General features: G+C 36.8%; 1 protein-coding gene and 1 long non-coding RNA gene across 2 annotated transcripts in view; both read right to left on the reverse strand.

Annotated features, from left to right (window-relative positions):
- LOC127847295 (uncharacterized) overlaps positions 1 to 15,636 on the reverse strand; it is a 248,008-nt gene that overhangs the window by 109,056 nt on the left and 123,316 nt on the right. The window lies entirely within an intron of this gene.
- Positions 9,862 to 10,637, reverse strand: LOC127847324 (uncharacterized). The gene is made up of 2 exons (XR_008033924.1): positions 10,496 to 10,637; positions 9,862 to 10,031 (listed from the first exon to the last, which is right to left on the reverse strand). It is a non-coding gene; the product is annotated as an uncharacterized LOC127847324 (long non-coding RNA).

Consider the following 15,636-nt stretch of genomic DNA (forward strand, 5'->3'; position numbering starts at 1 on the left):
TTGATTTTCTTTTTAATTTTATCATACCTCAAATAGTTGTATTTCTTATACTTCGGTAAGCGTGCGACCATTAAGTAATTAAACTGGAACAACATTGAAGCGTATTCTCTTTTGCTTGCAATGTGTCAAATACTTTTCAATTCAAGTCAGGAGAATATATATCTAGCTAAATGTAAGAAAAATACGATGGAGAATGATGCACTCGATTAAACAAAATGGCGATTAACGGCGGATTTAATTCCATTTCCGGCATCTCCAAACTACGCGCACCTGACTCTCGCGGAATCACGTCTGCTCGGGGGGAGTATAGAAAAACGCGATAGGCAAAACGAGAGTTTCTTATCCTTCTATTATAGGTCTTTGATTAAGCGAATCATTCAACGCAGAAATGTCATATGTTATATCAGCATTAAATATATCTGTGTAATACAATATACAATTGAAATTTAAACGCATTTCAATAACGAGAACACTCACATTTTGAAGTATTAATGATCGTTTGCATTACTATTGACACGTTTTTAAATGTAAACTAGAAGCGCAATTCAATGAATATTTTTTTAATTTTAATTGAAGTTGTCTTTGTAATGGTCTTATGACGTCAATTCTTTTAAGTGCGATTGTCTATTTTTAATACTTTAAATAAGGGTTATGCACTTCAATGGTGATTGACATCCTGTTTGCGATGGAATATGTTTTAAAAGCTTTACATGAACGTTTGCAATTTTAAGTACAATGCTTTTCATGTCAATTTTTTGTGTTCTGTCGCACTGTCTTGTTATTGGTAATTTTAACATCCGTAGGATCCATTATGTCTTCAAGTATTCTTTTATTTAAGCCAAGCTTGCATGATGTTATACAATTGCTACTCTGTACGTTTGTATGTACATCGGTCTAATAATACAAAGCTCTTCAAGTGTACATAGTTATCTCGTCAACTAATAGTAAAAAGTAGCAAGTCCGATCAAATAGAAATGAGTCGCGCTGGTGAAAAACTGGGTTTAACTCATGTGCGTAAAGTGCCGTCCCAGATTACATGTGCAGTCCGCACAGGCTAATCTTGGACGACACTCTCCACTTTTAATATAATTTTTCGTCTATATGTGGTCTCTGCTAAACAATTATCCAGCCATGCATATGTTATTTTAGGCGACATTTTACGCAGATGCATTTGACCACTTTTTTCACAGAGCTCACATAAATTTTGATGTAACATACATAATGTTAAAGTGCTGGTATGTCATACATATAGGTGTATACATTTTCTCTGAATTACTGTTCCATTGATTTGCAATGAAGTATAAATATAAAAATGTTGAATTACTATTCCATTGATTTGCAATGAAGTATAAAGAATAAAATAACTAATGCTAGTTTCCGACAAAAGCACAGACCCATTGACCATGGACTCAAACTGTTTGTTATGCTATTAATTTTAGCGGAATCCCGGACAATCGCTCCTACGGACAATAGCTCCTACGCTTAATTTGACAGGGCGGACAGTCGCTCCTACATTATTTTGCCAACCCGGAAAATCGCTATACATTATTTTGTCAACCCGGACAGTCGCTCCTACATTATTTGGACTCCACGGCAAAAGGTTAGGCCGTTCAAAGGCTAACACCTACCCGACGATAAAATTTGCCAACTTGATAATAGTAAGCCGATTCAACATAAGCCCATCAATGTGATTTTAAATACTTAATTTACTTATTAACAAACTATGTTACAATTTGTCAATTCTTTAACTGTAATTATATGGAAAATATAAGGACACCTCGGACAATGGTTCCTGCATTAATCCTATCAGGGACATTCGTTCCTACATTACATTTATTGGAATTTGGAATAAGTGCCATTTTGAGAATGGAATACACATAAAAACCGCATAGATAAAATGTTGTTCTTCATTACATTTGTACATATGATATGACATTTATATACATATATACACTCAAAATACGCAAACGAAAGCACATACAAACGAAAAGAAACACATATAAACATGTATACACACAGCTCGATTTATACGAGTCAGTTCAGCGTTCGTGATTTCAAATTTTAATTTGTTCGCCTCAATCATGTGATGATCTGCTTCGTGCGAAAAGGGATTCGTACCGTTCACTTGTGTTACCTGAAATCATAAGTTATATTTATATAATAGCAAAGAAATAGTATTTATATAACAATTAAATTTAATTTTTAGACATGTGCTACTGGTAAATTAGGTAGCAACAATAAAAAGTCTTAATAAAACGCAAACATCGTTTTCAAGTACAATCTTTCAATAAATATCATTCAATCAATGATTGCTATATCAACAATGGTAGTATCAATCGATAATGACCATTTTGACACCTACATGTATGATGTGCGAGCCGTGCATAAATATCTCAATAAACCTGTCTTAGGTTTTTCCACCACTACTAAGGAATTTACCCAGTCAGTCGGTTCATCGACCTTGGTAATGATTTGTTCCTTTTCCATTTTGTCAATTTTAGCCTGGAGTCGTGTTTTGAGTGCCTCAGGGACTCTCCTAGGCGGATTTACCACAGGAACAGCGTCTGGTTTTAAGTACAACTTGCAAGTTTCAGACATAACCCCAGTGCCTTTAGATACGTCGCCGAACTCAGTCAAAACTGTGACACGGTCGAGGTCTTTATTCTCAACTGAGAATGTCAACTGAACAAGTCCAAGGTCTATGCAATATTGCATACCAAAGCAATGGACGTGATTTGCTGTTCACAATGTAGAAATCAGTTTTAATTTCTTTTGATTTGTAACTGCATGTGAGGTTAATTTGACCTAGTATTGGAAGAGTATTGCCTGTAGCTTGTAAGAGTGGGAACAGCTGGCTGCAATGGATGAGATATTTGCATGGTTTTGTAGTGTGCAATTGGTAGTATATTCACTACAGAGCCTGTGTCTATCTTGAAATTTATTGCGGTTTTGGAAGGACCCACCAAACATTCAACTAAAGCTAGATCTGGAAAACTTGTACTCACCATACCAATATCCGTGTCTTCGCATGTGGAGGTACACTTACTGTTACAAACATAGTTTATTGATTTATACTGTGAAGCAAAGTGATTGGGTTTTTGCACGCATGGCATGTTTTCCCATATGCGGGACACTTCCGTTTTGAGTGAAATCGTCCACAGTTGTTACACGATTTGTTGCTATTATGTGGAATGCCACGGTTATTCTTCTGTAAAGGTCGCCTGGCCACCCCATCATCCTTGGTCTGCGCTCTGCCGGTTGCCCCTTTGATGTGCTGTTTCCGCCGCCCCGGTTTGGATACAAACGCAACGTCATTGGATGCCGTCGATTGCATTGATATTAATTGGTCTCGGCTATATTCGTATGATTGCGCTAATTGCAATGTCTTGTCTAAAGTAAGGGTTTCGCCTTCGTTAATCAGTTTTTCTCTGATTTTTGAAGAATTCGTACCGAAAACAATACGGTCTCTGATCATCTCGTCAGCGTCCTTAACATTGCATTCCTTTGCGATCAGACGAAGTCTAGTGACGAACTGATCGATGGTGTCGGAGTTCTGCTTTTGACTTTAGAATTTGCAACGGCTGAATATTGAGTTTATTTTCGGCTGTAAATGTGAAGCGAACTTTGAAAAATAAGTGTCCAATTTTTACTTTCTTATTGACTCAATTGCCAAGTGCTGTGTATGTTCCTACCTTTTTCTCCAATCCATAACAACAAATAACTCACTTTCTCTTCCTTCGACTTCCCCTTTAACGGACCCGTAAATACGAAATTGACATGACGTTGGAATTTCTTCGAGGCTTCTGAAGGATTTGGATCATCCCAGTTCATAGTAGGTGGTGAAATTCCAGAAAACTCCATGCTTTAATATGTCCGGCAATAGTTGTCACAAAAATAATAAATGTCCTTAAATCCAGTTGTGAGAGACTAAGACTTGCAGGAACCACCTGCCATGGGTGGACATATACATGGGCGTTGTGTTCATTTCCCATGTCTGCTAGGACCATAATTTTTAATTAAAATGACAGTTTCACCCGAGCTGCAACCTCTGCTAGTGTCACTGTTGTTGTTAGAATAAACAGACACAGGGCATTCCAAGGTGAGCAGGGATGCTCCATATAATGCAAAAGTTATAATTAGATCTGATGTTTAGGGGCCATTCTTGAACGTCGATTGGTCAGGCCTAGACCTCATGCATATTAATTATTTAAATTTCTATTGCAAGTCGCCCAACTCTTCAGTGTACTTAGAACCTTGAAACAATTTGGTTGGTCACTCATGTGCTAGTAGACTCTGAAACTAGTGAGTCTGGCACGACTGTTAATCATTTTTTGGGGACTACAGATAGCAATATGCAGTAAGTTATATTTTGTTACCTCATAATTGTCAGTTTTATGAGAGAAATAATTTTCCTTATCGATAGTATTCCTAATATTGTATCAGTAAATTTTTGATATCTTAATAAGATTAGATTTTTTTGGTAAAGGGCAGGAAAACCACACATAATGTTACATGTTAATTGATTGATTGTATAAGTGTGATCTGTATGAATGTACAATTATGTATTCATGAGATATTGTTTGTATCGTGACCTATACAACCTTTGTTAAATCATGTATTTTTTAACAGTCTTATCGTCTTAACATCTTCGTCGTCTGAACGTCATTTAACATCTGTTGGCGTCAATCAATAAAATGAAGAATTATATTATACAAGACGCGTGTGTTGAGTTGTCTTCTAAGCCCCCAAAAGGTGATTGCGCCAGGAGTTGTGTCTCTATACTCCGTGGCACAGATGTTGCATAATTTAAAGTTACTGCGAAAGGAACTTGACAATTATCGCTTAGGAAGAGTTACTGCGTAACCTCAGTTTTTTCCTACACCAGTTAAATCACTTTTATTCTGACACCATGTCCTAATGTTATCTTATTGAAGTGTAGAGGTTTGTAATACAAATGTATATAGTCAAATGACTTAATAACAATACAAGTGTGAGATTATATATTTAATAGCATTCTAATGAAGCTTCACTCTACAACTACTAATAATGATGTTACCCCAAGCAATACATACAAAAGACTGAATGTGCGGGCTGTCTGCATCTATTTTATGAGTAACCCTTGGGTATGTTAATTAGCTAAAGCCTGTATCTATGTATCTGGATCATGGAACATTTGGGTAAAGAAATCTGCAAGGGACGATGTGTGCCGCGTTACGGTGCCCTTACGACGGGCGTTTGACGCGCGACATCTGGAGGGCCCGCCCCCCCCCCCCCCCCGCGACGGATTTTAATGTTGGAATCTTATACCTTATCTGTGATATAGACCTGCAAATAAATATTAGTTATATCATACAAAAAAACGAAGGACAAATAACTCCTATTTAAGACAGTGTTTGGTTGCGGTTCGTGTGCATGGCATTTCTTATCATAGGCGCTCGATGGCAATGTTTTCTTTTTTTTAGTGACCGGTTTTGTTAAGTATAATGCATTATGCATACATAAATACATACATATCCGGTTAGGGCCGCAAGCTGGAACAGCTTCTAATAGCCCCCTCATGTTCGTTAACATACACCTACTTAATTAATAAAAATCTTCCGACAAAACGTCTTCTTGAAAAAGTTGGACTTTGTACATAGATATTGACGTTTTGTCGGAAATTTTTTATTAATTTAGTAGGTGTGTGTATTATAATAAACAACGGGTAGCTGAAAAAAATAATGGCGCCTATGACTCTCATCATTGATATTTTTAAAACCATGCAGATTCATGTTGATACCTAATATAAATTCTGAAATCGAGCCCTGAAAAGTTTGTGATATATGGAAAGACAGTCAGGCAGACTGACGGACGACAATGCCAAATAAATATCCCTCTGTCTTTGGTGGGGGTAAAAATAATCTGTTCTGTATTTCTTTTTCTTTCCGCCATTATTTTATCTTTCGTTCGAATTCTTTTCATTGTCCAATAGCATTCCTCAAAAGCAATCTCGGGTATTTCAATCGACCAATCAAAGCGTACCTCTTGAAGTGGCCTTGGTTACATCTTCAATATGGCGGATTGAAAAGTTGCCAAAACAATTTCAGATAAGAATTGATAGAATATAATGTGTACGCCTTTGTTTCATTTAAAACAATAGTGTTTATATTTGTGGCTGATTATTCACGATTATTTACTCCGTCTAGTAAAAGCCAGAAGTGGTTTCTTCGACGAAAACATCAAGATTCAACTCTTATTCTGAATAAAGAAAATGGTGAGTGATTTTTTTCATAACTTCATACAATTTGTTTAGATTTCTTAGAACCAAACACTTTACAGATTTTACTTGTCTTTCGAATCCATTTACTGTTCATGATATTGTTTAACAGCAAATCCTGTATTTACTTGTTTTTATGTACTTTAATGAGACTTGGTGCATTCAAAGCAGTGAAATGTAGCCACTTTTCCTGTTGGTTCAGCCACCTACGCATTCAAACTCGTGCATGCGTACAATGAACGTCTGCATTATTAAGAAAAATGTGAGATTTAAAAAGGAAAATATCCATGTTTCATTAAACAATGAAAAAAATCATCAACAAACATGCGTAACATCAAACAACTTACATGTTGAAGTTGACAGCTGGAAGTCAATATCTGCTAGACGTTTTCCTATAGGTTCGTGAATTTGATTGGTCGAACACACGTCTCTACTGTTAGGCTCTGTGTGGGAAAGTTGCTGAGACAAACACAAAGTCTTTCATTTCTCTATCTTGCAATTACTTTATCCTCTATACATAATGAACTTATTTAACAAATAACGTATTAAGTATGAACATTGAACGCATTCAAATGATACATTCAAGCGAATGTAATGAATCATTAATGGTCAGCATTGAACGATTTAACAATTATTAACGAATGCATAACATAAACGGTGCAAATTAAATTTTAATTTTAACAACAGTGTGGGCAAAGGAAACTGTCTCCTCTTCGCAGCACCGATTTTGTATGGCAGAAGGAAAGGTGGACCAATGCCCACACTCGTCGCACTGCCCCCAATTAACGATTTTAATGTGCGGCCTCGTGTCCAGATTTGTTGGACTAAATTGTCCACATACGTAACAGTTTTCGGAATCGTCCGTGTCCAATTCGGTATCAGAGTCTTCTCTAACAATGTTGGCGTGCAACTTTTGTATGCCACTTGTTGACAGCATCGGTCTTTTACACATCATCTGGCTTTCAGATGTGACGGCATTGGCATTTTTCTTGGCGTCGTACATCTCCACCTCTTCAATGTATGCATCACTTGTAATCAATTTCCCGCCAGGTTTTGGTTTCGCCGACATCTTCTTTTGGCATCTGCACGTGGTAGGAGTTGGTGACTCTGTTTTTGCCCGGAGATACTCTTCAACTGCCTGCTTGCCAGCCCACACTGCTTGTAACTTCTGAAGAGGTGTCGAGTTTCGGAATGACTCGCATGGCACGAGCTTTTCTGCATCCAATTGTATAAACGCTGGTTAAAGTTACCGCTCGGTAACATTCAAACCTTGGTAAGTTTGCAGTTATTCAGGTATAGTAACCTTCAAGGTAACTCGATTGTATAAACACCATATACCGCAAAGTAACCTAACCGCGCATAGTGGAATTTAACCACCGGTAACTTTAACCAAAACATTCCCACAATGCATTTTATAATTACTTAATTTTTGCGCGAAGTGTCACGCTTATAAACAGCGACATTTTTTTTTTTATCAAATTCATTTACAAATGAATTCACAATAAAATAAAGTGTAAATTTTAACTATGAGTTCATCAAAATGACCAGGGACAAGTTGATAAATATGTTGGGATTTGCATCATTTAGCGGAATCCCTGGTGCTTCCAAACTGCAAGAGAGTGCTTACAAAGACGTCTATTCTTCTAGTTGTTCTAGATGTAACTTAAAAATTATACATGGTCGTCGTAACATGCTAGACTATTCTTCTAATTTGGCTTATGTTTACAATAAACTTACTTACTTTCTTGTACAATTAGGGAATTTACCATAGACAAATAAAACATTGTTCAAGTTTAAATATATCTTTGTATGCAGAAATCTGCAAATGCAACCGAGTTCACCAACGGCTATTATTTGTGTCGTGTTCTGAGAAAACTGGGCATAATGCATGTGTGTAAAGTGTCGTCCCAGATTAGCTTGTTAAGTTCGCACAGGCTAATGAGGGACGACACTTTCCGCCAAAAATTTGATTTTTGCTATGAAGGGACTTCATTTTAACAAAATATGTCATAAAAGCGGAAAGTGTCGTCCCTGATTAGCCTGTGCGAACTGCACAGGCTAATATGGGACGACACTTTAAGCACATGCATTATGCCCATTTTTCTCAGAACACGACACATTTGATAAACTGCTCCGTTTCATTTTAACAGCAGTAATGTACATAGAGTACATGACGTAGCGTGTGAAGAAGAAGAAAGTTTATTGAGTTCTCATTTGAATATAATGACATGATGGCATAAGGGTCTTTATTTAACTATGCTAAAATAATTATCGAAGACCCTAGATGCAAACTCGTCAATTATTGAATTTAATGGATTACTTATGGATTTTAAAGGATTATTAAAGGTTAGATACTAGTTCGAACGTGTTTTGTTTTTTGTTTGTACTTTTGTTGCTCCCTGTTCTCGGAGAAATGATTTTAACATGGGCGCCATTGATGCATCGGATCACACATGGCATACCCATAACAGAATATAAGAAACACGTTCTGTGCGTCCTTAAATTCGTCGTCCGAAATCGTATTGCCCTGTAAAATTAAGTCAAATAAAGTGTCAGTCGCTGCAATTTGTTGCGTCGAAATTGTGAATGGTTAGCTTTTATAATGTTGCGCGCCGTGGCCATTTTGTGTAAGTTACCTCTTGGTTACTTGTACTTACCCACCTAAGGAAGCAGGGTATGTTTTAACTGGGTTTTAACCGATCGGTATAACTAACCAAATTTTATACAAACGCTTACCGACCAGTAACCAACATGTTACCGACTTTTAACCGCCGGTATGTGGTTAACCGCCGGTTTAACTGTTTATACAATCGGGTGCTGAAGGCACAGCATTCTTGTTTAGTGGGTACACACCGGCCTTCCTGAAGGCTGTTCAAAATGCTAAGTGCCTTCAGGTAAGCGCTGCAAGCCATTCCAGCATCTTCATACTTCGTTACCACTTTCCTGGGGTTCGCCTTCATGAACGAGGCACATTTGCTGTAGTAGAATCGCTTGAATAGACCAAACACACCTACGTCAAGCGGTTGAAGGATATGAGAAGTATGCGCTGGCAAGCAGAACAGATGAATGTTTCTCTCGCGGGCCCATTTCATCATCTCCGTTGACTTGTGCGTTGTTTGTCCGTCGAGTAATAAGATCATGGGTTGACTGCCATCACTCCTATTGATATTTGTCAAGAAATTATTTTCAAGGTAGTTCTTGAATGTCAAGGTCTTTGACCACCCTGTTTCAGACATTGTGACTTTCGCACCTGGCGTCAGGTCTTTCGCCAGATTTTCATTGGTTCTCTTCCCTGCAGTTATGAAACTTAAGAAATCAACATTTGAAGATATTTATCATAATTTATGTTTTAATTGAATTGATTAAATCTGATCTTATTTACTGCTTGTAATATTAATTAATGAAAGCATATTCTCATGTATTAAATGTCTTTACTAATTTACTAATTGGGCTAACTGAATGTATACTGTTCAGGGTTCCCTCTGGGCTTTCAAAAGTTGTCGCCACTTACTTTCGCCAAATTAAAAAAGTTGTCGCCACACTGGGGCAACATTTGGGCGATGAAGATCATGTTATTATAATACCAAAAAAATGAGCATTTACAGTATGTTAAAGGAATTGATTTAATAACAGTAGTATTTATAATAACAACACATTTAAAATTGTTCATTAAATAAAGGCACATTCAATCAGTTGTAACTCTTGTTGATTGACACCTTCTTAGCAGCCTGAATATGTTGCCACAGTATTGGTGCTTCATAAGCTCTATGGTATTCTGAAAATACAAAAAGGGAGATATAATATTAATATTAAACTAATAATAATCAATTAATGTGTAGTATATGAATAATATAAATGTGCTTAACTATGTTTACCTTTCTTAAAACAGTACATTCGGTAGTGAGTGAATTGATAAGTGATGAGGATATAAAGAGTTCACACAGCATAGATTGTGTGTTGGAAATCATATTGAAGGAAATAAAATTCTGATAAACAACTGTTTGTTTGGTTTTTGTTTGTTAGCTGGTGCATGTTAGGGAGGGGAACGTTTGCATTTTGAATGAGTCTCAAAATTAGGAGAATCTAATGTTCACTTTTTAAAAGTCGTTTTACACTCTGAATATGCCATTTTGACGAGTGAAACAGAAATATGTCACTGTAACTAGAACCAATACGGGTAAAATGTTTTACAATTTTCTATAATTACACCCGATTTTTCTAAAAACAATCGATACTTACCTTTTTGATTGTCATTGTTGTCAATTTAATGGTCTTGAATCTGCTTCGAACACTGTGACAAACACTTCACATTTAAGCGCAAAGTCGGCATGTTTCAATATTGCCTTATCTCTGATGCAATAAAACTGCCGACCAATTAAGATAACTTGCAACAACACTCAAGATAATCGCAATTATCACCATAACATGCCACTTTGCGGTAGTATGCAGTCAGCTCCACGCTCCATTGAAAACAGCTGTATCGCTTACATCATGGAAAGAAGTTTTATGAAGTTAGAATTATACTAATGTTGGTGATATTGTTCGTAAAATATTTTCATATTCGTTTGTTGAACGTATTATTATCAACCTATACATATTAAATATGGCGGTAGGTGATTTCCAGACGCACTGGCGCATGCGATCAGCGTTGTTGTCGCTGAGCGTGGTGATGTTACTGCCTGTGCCTTTTCATGTTCAGGAGTGATTATATTAGGGGATGCTCTGGGGAGATTCCGGTTTCATCGAGATTAAAAATGCAGTCCGGCCTCTCTTGTAACCCTTATTCCGCCACAGCCGCCTTTAGATTGTTGAAGAACTGCTCAACAACCTCTGGGGTTGAGTATTCTGCCCTGTTTGACTCCAGCGCTGATGGTTTGAGGGTAGAGATCCTTTATTCCCACCGTTTAAGGAACCCATACAGCCAGCATTTGCTTAGTGTTTTTTCTGAATCACGCTTCCCTAGGTGGTGCGCCAATTCACCACCCAACTTCTGCATGGCTGTATTGCCTTAGCCAAGCCTTGCGTAATTTTCAGCATGCTCAACAATGCCTAACTCTTCGTCATGTGTAAAAATTGTCTCCTTCAGAAACTTGTTGGGATCCACACGTCTGCTAATCCTATCTCTTATTGTTTGATAGGGGATGGAATATTGAAGTGCCACTCGACGAACAGATAGTTTTTTCATCTTAACATCATCTACTGCTTTAAGCAGAATATCGGGGTTGTATGCTCTACACCCGCCATGGTATCTCTGAGGTTTTGCCTACAACGTTTAAAAATCCGCATGGCGTTAATAAGATTTTAATTGATTTTCGTGTGGATACCATAAACCCCTTTATGGGCCTCTATAATATGACAACGCCGATCTGAGTCGATAATGTACAGTAAAATGACCTTGACAAATGCGAGCACAGGAACCCGGATTATTCACGTACATATAGACCAGTTGAATGTTATTGTTTACATTCGGGATTGTCTGCGCATGCGGACTCACTGGTTGGCAAAAACACTGGTTACAGTAACGTAAAGCATGTAGAATGGGCTCTTGTTTAGTCAATAAATTGGTAATAAGACCGAAATTAACATTAAAATTCTTAAAATATAGTGCAAATATATCATATTTAGTACCAAATAGATGTATACACAAATCAATTTTCCTGGTCATAAAAATACAATGTAGTTACATGTATAAGCATAGAGTAAACGTGATCGGAAAACTAAATTATACTGACAATTCCACAAAACAAAACAATAAATTATCCGTATTCTTTCTGATAGTAAGAATTAAATAAATTATTGTTCAACAATAATAAAAATGTATTAATTTTATTATAATTGTAAGTGGTGTCGATAGTGTTATTTTTCATCAGCGATGGAAAGTGTCAGAGGTGCATTTAATATAAAACAAAGCCCTAAAAAACGTAATACATTACAATTTTTAAATATTGTGGTGATTTTCTTTTACACTAAATGACAATATTAATACAATTTAGCATACAAACGGAAAAACCCTCATATTATGCAAATTGAACTGTCATTGCATGTATATTGAAATCTCTTTACTAGTAATAGGGAGTGATAAAAATTTAGCATTTTATGATAAATGCATATATTTAATTTTTTTAACGCAATTATGTTTTACCCTAGTGTGATTGCTTTTGTTCATGATGGTGTTTCTTACACTGCAGTAATGTACAAGCTTTACACGTAATAGCTGAGATTACGTTTGCCGGTACCCGTTAAATACCTAACTTGCGTAGCAGTAAAATTGCACAATATTTTAAACGTATATTTATAGTTATTAAACAATGTATTATTATGATTAAAATGCTTAATATATATAGTTCCTGTTAATCCATTTCCGACAAATGTCTTCATTTTTTAAATGTTAAAATATTTTATTGAAGCAACTGTTCAGTATTTTAGCTTTAAAATTTGGCTTAAATGACTACTCAACATGCCAAGAGATGACATGGAGGTATCGTAACTTGTGTTTATAATGACCAGACACTCGTCTGCCACATGTGGTTTATTCAGGGACCCAAGTTAAGGTCCCTGGGTTTTACTTTATGACATTATGTTTTCTTTGTAATTGTCTGGACAGTATCCGATCATATCGAGATAATCGGTTTGTGATGAACAGAGGTGCAATTAAACACCGGGATATACAAGCTGCAACTAAGAGTGTCAAAATTAGTGTGAACAATTAAATAAAACAATTACATTAGTCAAGGGAATTTATTTAATGTGTAACAACTTAGCAGAGCTACAGATAAGCTGCGTATTTGCGTAAATACGCAATAAAAAATAGGTGGATACGCATTTTTTTCAAAATCTGTGCGTACTGGTACGCAACACAAATCGCCTATACCCAATTCTAGCTGCCTTCTATGCGTAATGAAAAAACCCGTTTTGTTTTGGCCGTTTTGACTCGAGTCTTAATCGACAAGCGCTTGTTTTATCTGGTAACCTATTTACCAATCATTTAGATGATAACACATGCGAGTCAAACAAAATGGCGTCTTGATGCAGACCAAAAATTCCACAAAAAATACAAAAAAACAACATATAGATTCCTTTGTCGTGGTAAATAAATTTTAATCTTAAACAATTGCAAAGGGCATTATAACTAGAAATGGCGCGGCAGAGGCCGACACGTTTCCCAACGCCGCATGTTTGACCCCAGCGATTTTCCTCCTTCTTTATAAAGTACCGGTAAACGGCACTTTCCCAATTACGAAAAAATACAAATCACCCAATTGCTGTCCTTAAATTCCCAATTAAAGGTAAAAAAAAAAAAAAATTTTTTTTTTTTTTTAAAGCAACATTTAGTTAGTTTCCCTTTGCAGCTCTATAGACTGAACCTAGGTTTATATAATATTGACAGCTTGAAAACACTTGGTTATCAATTTTAAAGTATTTGGGAGCAAAAAATCAAATACACCAATTTCCCAATTTGAGGTTTTCGCGACTCGATTTTTCCCAATTTTGATGTTTTCACGACTCGATTTTTCCCAATTGGACTGGTACGGGAACTTTTCCCAATTGGACAAAGAAAATCGCTGGACCCAGGGGCGCCCCATGGTTGGTCATGGGTCCATGCATAGTTGAGATTGACCATATTGTCAAAAGAGAAGTTCAGAATATATAAGAAGTGAATCGGTGTAGAAATGAAGAAATTATAGTAAAAGACAATTTTGGGTGGGTGTGGCCTATTATGGGTGTGGCGCCCCAGGGTTGGTAAAAGGGCCATGCATAGTTGAGATTGACCTTATTGTCATAAGAGATGTTCAGTATCATTTTGAAGTAACTCGGTGTAGAAATGAAGAAATTATAGTAAAAGGCAATTTTGGGTGGGCGTGGCCTATGTTGGCGGGGCGCCCCAGGGTTGGTAATGGCGCGATGCATTGTTGAGATTGACTGTATTGTCATAAAAGAGGTTCAGTATCAATTTGAAGTGCATCAGTGTAGAAATGAAGATACATTGTGAAAACATGATCAGCAGTGTTATGACTGCGATGTTTTGACAAATGTGTGCGCAGGGCTTTTTTTCCTTCTTTGGGACCCGCCGAAAATCGGTCCTTTCCCCTCAGATTTTTTTTTCTCCTCAGCAGGTAAATTTTCCCCCAGACTTCATTTTTTTCCCCTAAAAAAAAAAAAATTTTTTTATTTATTTTTTTAACTTTAAATACATAAGTTAACCTGATCCAGTGTAGAAAATATAACATATTGCATAATTAAATTATCTGTTGCCTTGATTTTGTTTTAAAAACAGCAAAATATGAAGAATTGATTATTTAAGACTTTCCTTATTTTCCCCAAAATCCGGCGTTTCGCGTGATTTTTTCCCCCAATATCTGGCATTTTGCGCGATTTTTTCCCCTCAAAAAAGGCCAGGCCCTTTCCCCAAAATCAGATAAAAACCCCTGGCGCGTTTGCGATTGTTCGACATCATGTTTAGATATGATTTACTGTGACGCAGTTGTGTAGGTTTATAAACACGAACTGAGAATATAGTGTAACATGCCATCACCTATTGCAAACTGTCAAGCAAGACACGTCAACAGTTTGTTTTTAATCAGTAACACACTCTTTAATTGTTTCTAAGCGACAACAAACTGTTGAAGTGTGTTACTCGATAGTTTGCATTCGAAAGTTTGCACCTGACTTCACATCGGAGACGCCAGTATTTGCATTATACTTGCTCGCACACCTGTTAGTCACGTGACGCTTGACAGACACTGCATACATGCATAGTTTTAAATGAAAACAAAGGCAGTCGATTGAGCGTGTCTGTCAAAATCGTCGATACGATGCGTATCCTTGGAGATTTGTGACATTCTTTGCCTGATTATAGTGTGGATTATAGTGTGCAATAGAAAATTGGCTATTCAATTAACCGAAATACGCCATATTTGCTATCAGAATATGTGGAGTTTTTTCAACGGGAAGAGATTCAAATGATTTGGTGTTTTAAATTTCTATTCAATTAACCAAATTTTTCGATTATCCGATATTCAATTAAGTGGAATCTACTGTTTTATAGTAAAAGGCAATATTGGGTGGGCATGGCCTATGTGGGTGGGCGCCCCTGGGTTGGTAATGGGGCCATGCATAGATGAGATTTACTGTATTGTCATATAAGAGGTTCAGTATCAATTTGAAGTGAATCGGTGTAGAAAGAAGAAATTATAGTAAAAGACAATTTTCGGTGGGTGTGGCCTATGTGGGTGTGGCCTATATTGGGCGGGGCGCCCCAGGGTTGGTAATGGGGCCATACATAGTTGAGATTGACCGTATTGTCATACACTACGCGGCCCGCGATTTTTGCCTTAATCACCGACACGCGGTGGTCATTATTTATTTTGGGTGAAAAATCA

Source organism: Dreissena polymorpha, chromosome 10 (genome assembly GCF_020536995.1).
Source record: "Dreissena polymorpha isolate Duluth1 chromosome 10, UMN_Dpol_1.0, whole genome shotgun sequence".
Classification (NCBI taxonomy): domain Eukaryota; kingdom Metazoa; phylum Mollusca; class Bivalvia; order Myida; family Dreissenidae; genus Dreissena; species Dreissena polymorpha.